The sequence below is a fragment of the Macrobrachium rosenbergii genome, chromosome 21, assembly GCF_040412425.1.
Source record: "Macrobrachium rosenbergii isolate ZJJX-2024 chromosome 21, ASM4041242v1, whole genome shotgun sequence".
In the NCBI taxonomy this organism is placed as follows: Eukaryota; Metazoa; Arthropoda; class Malacostraca; order Decapoda; family Palaemonidae; genus Macrobrachium; species Macrobrachium rosenbergii.
The window spans coordinates 65,399,273-65,409,467 of NC_089761.1; positions in this window are offsets into that span (position 1 = coordinate 65,399,273).

The window sequence follows — 10,195 nt, forward strand, 5'->3', positions numbered from 1 at the left end:
ATCAAACAATTGAACCAAAAAAAAGTTCATTATAGTTTACAGCCAATTAGCATACTATTTGCTAGGTTAAGCAGGCAAGAAATAAAATAAAACTGTCTGTGTTTTCAGGGATGAAGATGAAAGTCTGAATCTAAAACCAAATACATTTCAATAGCTACTTGAGGGAGAACAGATTTTGAGATCTGGATTATTTCTGTGTCATAGCTAACACTCTTCGTTCCCCCGTGTATCATTTGTCATAGCATTCTACATTGATAAGAATTTGCTATACTAAAACATAATTGTAGTAATAAAAAGAGGGAGGATTTCTTCAAAATGATGAGAGAGAGAGAGAGAGAGAGAGAGAGAGAGAGAGAGAGAGAGAGAGAGAGAGAGAGAGAGAGAGAGAGAGAGACTTAATATCAATAAAACTGTCTATAGGAACGGGATGATAACATTCCCTGCTGTCGAGGGATGCAGTTATTTTTGGCACCGTGGATATCCTAAGCTAATTAATCTTTCCTTTAGTTCTTACACAACTAGGTACTGACCTAGGTATTCTAATGCTAAAGTACTTGCTTTGAGGTCATGAAAGTAAGTACTATTGGGGATTTGTTATTTTCAAGAGATTAATAAATGAAACAATGAAATAGATGGTGTCCTTAAGTGATTTGTTGAGGATTTTTGAATAAAAAACAATAAACTTAAATCCGTCTTTGGGTATGAAAATATACATTTCTTCATAATGCCTGGAATTTTGCAACGCCGAGAAGTAAGCATGAAAATATTCATCTTAGTTTACTGAACGCACTGGTATTTTTATTCAGGTACCGATATCCAAAATCACTGCTATGCCACGTTATGGAAATCAATTTATCAATCAGTCTGTAAGAAGAAAGGAGAGTGGAGGCTATCCCTTCGTAATTTAAGGCAGAGAAAAGCCTCCCCAAAAGTCTATTGTTAAAATCTGTCCGTAATTTACCGACTGACTCTAACTTATAGGCACTGGAATTGAAGGAAAAGAAAGAATAAAAATAGAAGAAAAAGGTAAAACATGCGCCGAAACTTCTTCGGTGCAATCGAGTTTTCTGTACACCGTATAATGCTGTATAAAACTCTCAGCCACGGCCCATGAAACTCTCAGTCAGTGCCCATAAAACTTTCAGACACGGCCTGGTGGTGGACTGTCCTATAGCGTTGCCAGACGCACGATCATGGCTGACTTTAACCTTAAATAGAGCAATTAAAAAATGCTCCGTCGTTTCTTCGGCATAATCGAGTTTTCTGTATATTAACCAAGGCCAACGAAAATAGATCTATCTTTCTGTGATCTCGGTATAATGCTGTGTGAGCCGCGGCCTATGAATCTTTAACCACGGCCCGGAGGTGGCATGTCCTATATCGTTGCCAGAAATATGATTATGGCTAACTATAACCTTAAATAAAATCAAAACTACTGAGGCTACAGGGCTGCAATTTGGTATGTTTGATGATTAGAGGGTGGATGATCAACACCAATTTTTAAGATCTTGAGGGCGGATGGACAAACAAATAGCCATCTCAATAGTTTTCTTTTACAGAAAACTAAAAGGTCGTAGCAGGATTCTTTACGTCGAAGGAACCAAAAAAAATAATAATAATAAAATAATTAAATAAATAAACTGTTTACCTAGCTGGTAAAACATGACCAACTTTGATTAAATTAATCAAAAACTGAAAGAGAGAAGGAAAGAGAGAAAGTGGCTCCATTATTCTGTTGCCTGAAAGGAAGTGAGAAAGAAAGTTACCAGCCCATTTTATGCATAAAAGTGTAGCTTGATGATAATTATCAATCCATTAAAAGATATCTCTTTTATAACTATAACAATTTCAGTAAATTAAATGGGAGCATCATTTAAACAAGGTTCTAGAGCAGGTGTTTAGCTGTGAGCAACGGACGTTGAACAGGAATAATGGTCTTGAGAATGAAGTTATAATTGTAGCGAGAATACAGACACAGTGATTACGTGTAAAATATGGGTCAAACTGAAAGAGAACAAGATATATCCGGAACATTATCTGGGGCCAAGGGTGTGTTAAAGGTGCAATCTTACCGTTTATGATGACAGGGGACATGGAAACTCTACATATAATGTGGCAATCTACAGTCACTGGGCATTAAAGAAGAAAAAATATATCCTTGAGATATTGCATTATGTTCATAAGAGTATGTAGACGCAGAAGAGCAAGAACAGAGACCAGAGAGTAAATTTTTAAGCGATGGGGCATAACATAAATGAAGAAGCACGTTATGGGATGATTATTACTACAAAAAATTCTAGCGGTGTACAGAAGACGATGAAGAGCCTTGCTGAGGCAAAATGTTTGGCAAAGGGGCAGAATACTTTACAAGGATTTAAAAAAAGCAAGGATTGTCTAGATCAGGAGTTTTTGAGTCTGTTGACAAACTTGGCCGAAAAAATAACTTACAAGTGACATTTAAAGATCATGGAAAGTCGCTTGGTTACATAGGAGAAGCAGCGTGAAGGATGCAAACTTTTGAATAATTATTAGTTCCAGTCCTTACAAGAACCATGTACTTGATTTTAACAAATGGGCAAACCAAAGATGGATATTGTATTCATGATACGCTGCCTCAGAGTGAGTGGTGCTGGTGTTAAATGCTGAAGGAAGCTAGAAACACATGCTGCGCTGTACATTGAATAAAGGTTTAAAAGTAAAAGGTTGATAAAGTTGCTGACAATTATATAATAAGCTCTCACGGTAGAGAGAGCAGAATGAAACATAAAACTGGTTTGCAGATGGGTTAACAAGAAAGCATATACTCAAAAGTGGATTACTTCAAAAAAAGAAAAAAAATCTAATTGTATTCAAAACTTTCAACAAAAGTCTACGGAAAATTTAGAAAGGTATATATCCTGTAGATTCCTCATTCGCTTGATTTCTTCATTATTGAAGAAAACTCTTGATATATGACGGAGAGACAATTAGTTCTTTCAACTTAATAATATGTACAGTATGTGTTACTGCACCGAGTTTTAAGCAGAGGAAAACTGTTCTCACAGTCGGGAAATCCCAGAAACAACAAAGCCCAGTAAACAATAGACTTTCCGTGTACATTTGTTTAAGATTTACCGTGGGAATAGAATGGAATGGAATATGGAGTTTAGGCCAAAGGCCAAGCGCTAGGGCCTATGAAGTCATTCAGTGCTGGAAAGTAAATTGAGAGTAGGCAGGTTTGAAAGGTGTAACAGGAGGAAAACTTCGCAGTTGCACTTTGAAATAACTGTTAGGAGAGGGCGGATAGCAAGATGGAAGAAAGATATGAATAGAGGTACTGTAAAAGGAACGAAAGGGGTTGTAGCTGCCAAGAACCTTTAGCAATGCCTACAGTGCACCCTGTGAGGTCCACTGATGGCACTAATCCTCCCACCCCCTCCCCCCGCCCCCACGGGAGATTTACCGTGGGGATTCTGTTTACTTATTCCGAGATTGCAGAAAGATAAAGTGGAAATGCTATGTACTAGAGAAATATTTATTGTTCTCTTGTATTTGAAAAAATGAAGGTGATGATATTATCATAAGTATTGGCGAACGAGAGAGCTATCTATGAAAGTAATTTTGGGTGATTAAAATACGCTCATATAGTTGAATAAAAATTCCTTTGACTTAGTGAGTAACTTCTTCAACAAAAAAAATAATTATCTAATAGAGGGAATCAAATTTTGATTGAAAAGTTGAAGTGTCTGTCATCTTTACCGTTTGTGTACTTACTCATAAAAACTCCAAAGACAAATTTTCCCGCCAGGCCTACAATCAGCTCTGATGGTTCTTCATCATACATTTCGAATTTTATGTTTATATTCTGAAACCACTGGCTGGTACCATTTCTGGTTCTAATATTAGGAATAATCTAGACTTGATGAATAGACTAAATCATGTATTGATTGTCAGTGATTCCAGGCTTGTGAGTCGATGTAGTATCATTATTCATCGAAATACCCAATCGTGATTTGTTGAGACTCAGTTGAAACCCTAGACATGGACAGCTGGAAATACCATTCTCTAAGAATACCTTACTGGGACTGATTAAGAACTAGAAATATGTTTCTCAAAATTTTTATTATTGTAGTGGAAAATTTATGAGACCAGGATATTAAGGAAACTTTTTTCAGAAAATGCAAAATAGTTTAGATAAACTGATAAATAAGTTGTGTTTGGCCTGAAAACGAAAATGTTAACACATTATTTGTACGACTAAATGATAAACTTTCTCAAGAAGTGGGAAAATTACTCTAGCTTTCCCATTACTGGATTTCCATATACAGACGATATTATGAAAAACTCGCGCCCCCCCAAAAAACACATTTTATAGTATTAATAACATTGAAGATATTCCTAATGTGGTAAACTTCGGTGTTAATGTGGCATTTAATATAACAATAATAAAATGGAAAAGACGTAAGGTATACTTCCGGCATTCCAAAAGATGTGCATATCAAACTCTATATAATTCAAGTGGCAGATTCTATGTTGTTCAGACTAGTAAATCAGTCATAAGTAATTAAAAGTATTCAATTTTTTTCAAGATATGCGCAGAATAACAGTGTAAGTTCTTGGTCATGTTATAGCCAATAGTCGGACAGGTGGCTTAGTCTAATAGGTCAGAAAGAAACACAATGCAATCTAGTTTTATACAAGAAAGTTTTACCGAGAATATGAATACCAGTCTAGGAATGCGTACATTTGATCCCTTTATTTCAAATGAAATATGTTGTGTACAGATTTTACGACGCATAGTTCACTATGATCAAATGACAATAAACGATGCACTTGTTATTTTTCACTCAGAAATATTGCAGGTCAGGTGTCGTGCGAAAACAAGATTTACGAAGAGCACACTCTATCAGAAAATCCCCACCTATTTCGCACAGCTTTGTAATCGTTTGTATATTCTTATGTACTGTGATTTTATCCTAGCACTTACAGGACTTGGTAAATTTCTATTACTATATATACCAGTCCTGTCAAAAGATTTTAGATAGAAGAAATCACACCAGACCATACCTCTGTTTCATTTTTTTGTTATGGCTTTTTTGCATTTAAAATTCATGTGTTCCTGTGATATATGTATATATATATATATATATATATATATATATATATATATATATATATATATATATATATATATATATATATATATATATATATATATATGTGTGTGTGTGTGTGTGTATATTGTCACGATGCGTATCAAGTACCTGGTTATTACACAACTAATCTCAAAGATTCAAAAATATACCTCACTTCAACCAGATACCTGATCTCTCATAACATTAATTATTACGACTGAGTACTCTAAAGGTAACAGTGATCCCTTAAGAAAAACTTATTTATCAATCACTTGAAAAATCAAACTAAGTCTATTAGAATATGTGTGAGGTATCAAAAAATTAAACTAGAAATATTCTAGAGTAGAAGGGCATCACTCCATCAAAAACTCTAACTGTTTCCCTGGTCTTAATTCACTTTAGCAAAACTAAAAAACAAAATGTGTTTATCACTTTGCCTTATGCACACAAAATCAATCCTATTCACTGGTGATCAATAAATGAAACAGTTTTTCTAAAAATGTTAAATACAAAAATTTATTTTCAGATTCAAAGTTTATAACTAGAATTCACAATTAATTAGAATTCACAATCTGAAAAATTTATTATTACTTGAAAATAATACAACACTCAATTAACTCTTGAATTAAACTATGAGACAAAACTAATTCACAAAAACTTTATCAGGAATTTAAATTAATCAAGCAAAATTTAAACTATCAAGAATTACTCAAGATTTGAAGAGAAAATCTTAATAAATGAAATCAAGTATGCAATGTTAAATTATACCAAGAAATATTTAAAATGCTACATAAATAAATGTTACATCACAAACACAAAAAATGTGAAAATATAAAGAGATTGTAAATAGAAAAACACATAAAAATACACATAAGATTTATCAATAATGATTTCACTTGTTCAAAATTTCCTAACTTATCATACCATGGTATTAATAAGTAAAATTCACGTTACCTTACACAAACTTGTGAAAACCTCAGATCTCAAAAGTTAATGCTAATATGTGACCATAAAACACTATGTTAAAATAATCTCTTTCTAAGAACGAGAGAGAGAGAGGGAACCAAATTGACTGGTCTCAGAAATCAGAATGAGACAAATTTTAGAATTCCAGTAACACGAAACAATTACATGATGTCATTAAAGCATTTTGGGTACGAGATACAAAAGTTCTAGAAGCAGGGAAGTGACGTCAATAAAGCATTTTGGGTGCGAGATACAATGGAGAAGCTTCTAGAAGGAAAATGACGTCATCCCAGCAAAACGTTTTGAACGCAGTCTTACAAAACATGACGCTATTGATCAAGACACGTATTCTTTCTCTCAAAGTGGCGTACGTGACTCGAACAATGCATGTAACAACATGAAATCCCTCGTTTTGAGCCCGTACGGGACGAATCGCATTTGTTATCCCAAACCTGTCATCACTAACCCAAAACAAAGCGCTCCCTCTTATCTCAACTGATGACAACTGAAATGAAACAAGTCCTGGTGGACACACACACGTGTTCATAAGCTATGCTTTTATCAAGAAAGATTCTAAACTACGTTACTATTAAAATTGTATTATCAATTCTAAATTACGCTATCAAGTTACTTAATCATTAGTTCTTTTGAGATCTGATGCCAAACTAAATATGACACTTCAACAATCATTATCATTACACATAAGCATGGAAAAAGAAGTAAATATGTAAATATGTCAAAATTATAGGAGGATATATGCATTACAAGGCAACATCATGAAAGTATATATATATATATATATATATATATATATATATATATATATATATATATATATATATATATATATATATACACACATATATATATATATATATATATATATATATATATATATATATATATATATATATATATATATATATATATAATATATATATATATATATATATATATATATATATACACACACATTATATATATATATATATATATATATATATATATATATATATATATATATATATATATATATATATATACACACACACACACACACACACACACACACACACACATATATATATATATATATATATATATATATATATATATATATATATATATATATATATATATATATATAAACGATCTATATATATATATATAGTATATATATATATATATATATATATATATATATATATATATATATATATATATTTTCTCGTAACCTCACCTGTTTTTACATTTGCAAATTAAGAAAGAAATAAAAATTAATGTCACCCATTAATTACTAGAACTGTGGGTTCAACTCACCCCTTCAAAAAAATCTCTTTCTTTCATTCCCCAAAATGGTTAAGCCTAACCCTCTCTTTCTGTTCAAAGTGACTGCTTTTAGGCCTAATTCCAGCTGACCAACAGACCCTCTCTGCATCCAGCAAGGCAAGGGAGGAACCAAAAGAGAAAGTTGTCCCCCGCGATTCTGAACATTGCACGTGGTTTCTGCCGCCATGACGTCATTATAGAAAACGTGACGGAGATTGACCTTTGCGCCACCTGGAAGAGAAGTGGTGCATAATCCTCGAAGGTTATTTATAGACGCTTCAACAGAAATCGAAGAGAGAATGCTTAGGACATGACCCGAGGAGAGACGTCCTTGCCTTGCCTGTCCTTCTGAACCACGAGTTCAACCCTGGGGCTCAAACCAGTATACTTTGTAGTTGCATTATAATTCCCTCCTTCATCGCCAGCACCTTATCAACGATGACCCGTCACCTTGATGAAGGTAATGTGTAGGAATAAGGTTCTTTTAGCCAGTCACGATCCCTGTTATTTCTCTGTCTAATGTTTCATTTATTTTTCCATTGTGCGATCACCTTCAGTCATTTGCGTTGGAGCATTCAGTGTTAACATAATTATGCATTAGTGTTGAACTGAGTTATTTGGCACCATCTGTGCATTCCTCAGTTTCCCTTTGTGCATCTTATTATTATTGCAAGTAACTGTCTTGCATAGTATATTTGCAGATAGACCTCAACTGTGGAGTGTCTCGGCTGATCCATGTGCCTTTCCACTGCGATGTTCCCTGTTATGAAGACATTGTCAGCATAGAATATTCATTCTGTGTAGGACTCATTATTTTAGCAGACCCTTGTTATTACCTGCCAGTTATTCGTCAATCTTCTGATCTGTGTTTGTTATGTAAATATAATTAGTTAAGAGAACCCTTGAGTTTACATAATTTCCCTCACATGAAGAAGGCCTTAAGCCATAGAATTCCCTTGCTTTGTCTACAAATTGTCCTAATATTGAGTCAGATGTGTAATAAATAAAAGGAATTCCCTGTGTCCATCCATTGCCACCCAGAATCAAGTAAGTATCCCCCAGACATTCATAGCAACTTTCGTACCTTGCCAAGGATTCGATTGCCTTGCAATTATCAGCAGAACAGCAACTGTTAGCTGGTCTGCATAATTTTAGAGACGATCCTGTTATCATACCCCCTCCATTTTAAGCACATGAGAAGAGCCAGTTCCGCAGTGTAAGTACATGTCGAAATATTTTGTTTAGGTTTATACTGGGTGCAAAAAGTGACTGCAATCAGCGTTAGGTAACTGACAGACCACATGCATGCCAAATTAGTTCATGAAAAGAGAGAGCATATTAACAATTCCATGAGATTTTTGTGCTATCACATGTTAGCTGCATGTTTTACGAATAGAAAGGTAGAGAACAACTCAGTCGAAGAGTTAATTAAGGGAATAAAGCTCCTATTCTTTCGTCCACACGATAAGGACAATTTGAAAATCCGGAATTCCCAGATAGGCACACTGTAGGCAACCACCAAGGCTTTGACTCCAGCTATTTTCGCATTGCTGGATTTCCTCTCTCTCTCTCTCTCTCTCTTGCCTGATTGATAGGAAAAGCTAGAAAGTATTTAGAAATCTAAATTTCCACTCTCAAGACGAGAGAATGGTCATTCCGACACGGAATCTTTAATTCCAGGCCACATGGGTCCATCCCTAACTGTCCGCCATCTTTGATTTGTGAGTTCCATGAGAAATTCCATTGTTATAAAAACCGCATGCACAGCACACACATATAAATCCCTTTCTTTCGCTCGCTAATTTTTACCCATATGTCCGTGCACCTTGCCGCATTTTTTAAAGTAATAAACCTTTAATTCTTAACTGAGTAGGATATTCCTCGGCGAGTCCGTAGTATTCTTGTAAACTTATTTATTATCGAAATATAAGAGAGAATTCCCTCATTCATTCATTACTGTGGGAGGCCCGAGCAGGGGTAGGCCCAGGTAACAAAAACAAAAGGCCAGACCTGCCTGACTCACCCATTCACGGCAGATGTCACAGAAGTAAACCCTGGAGTACTATTAGCACACGTGTGAGCTAACCCTTCCTCCCCACCAGCCCCCCCCTGCGCATAAGCATTTTGTCTTTACCCTCGTGAGTTTGAGATTCTAATATTCGATAGGATCGATGTACTGTTTTCATTATGCCACATTTAAAATTATTTAACAGAGCAAGGAAATTTTCCTTTACACACCATAAGTGTACAATCCCGTAAGCCTTTTTTTTTTATTAGTTTTGCAGCATCTCCCAGCAAAATAAAATATACATAAAGGCTTACGTTAGCTTGGGCTAATTTTTCATTCATTAAGAACCACTAAGTCTATTCAGACATATAAACAGACACCCTGAGGTTGTCTTATTCAGACATATTAAATTTTAACTAAGTCTTTTCAGACATACTGATTATTTGTCTTATTCAGACATATCAATTTTCGTTCATTCTGAACAATTGAGCTTTCAGACATCCTGAATTTTGCCTTATTCAGACATATTTGTTTTATTCAGACATACTAATTTTCATTCATTCTGAACAATTGAGTGTTTCAGATTTGTCTTATCCAGACATATTAATTTTTAAAAAAGTCTTTTCAGACACCCTGAGATTTGTCTTATACAAACATATCAATTTACGTTCATTCTGAACAACTGAGTGTTTCAGACACCTGAAATTTAAGTCTTTCCAGACAACTAAGTCTTTTCAGACACCTGAAATTTAGGTCTTTTTAGACAACTGCGTCTTTT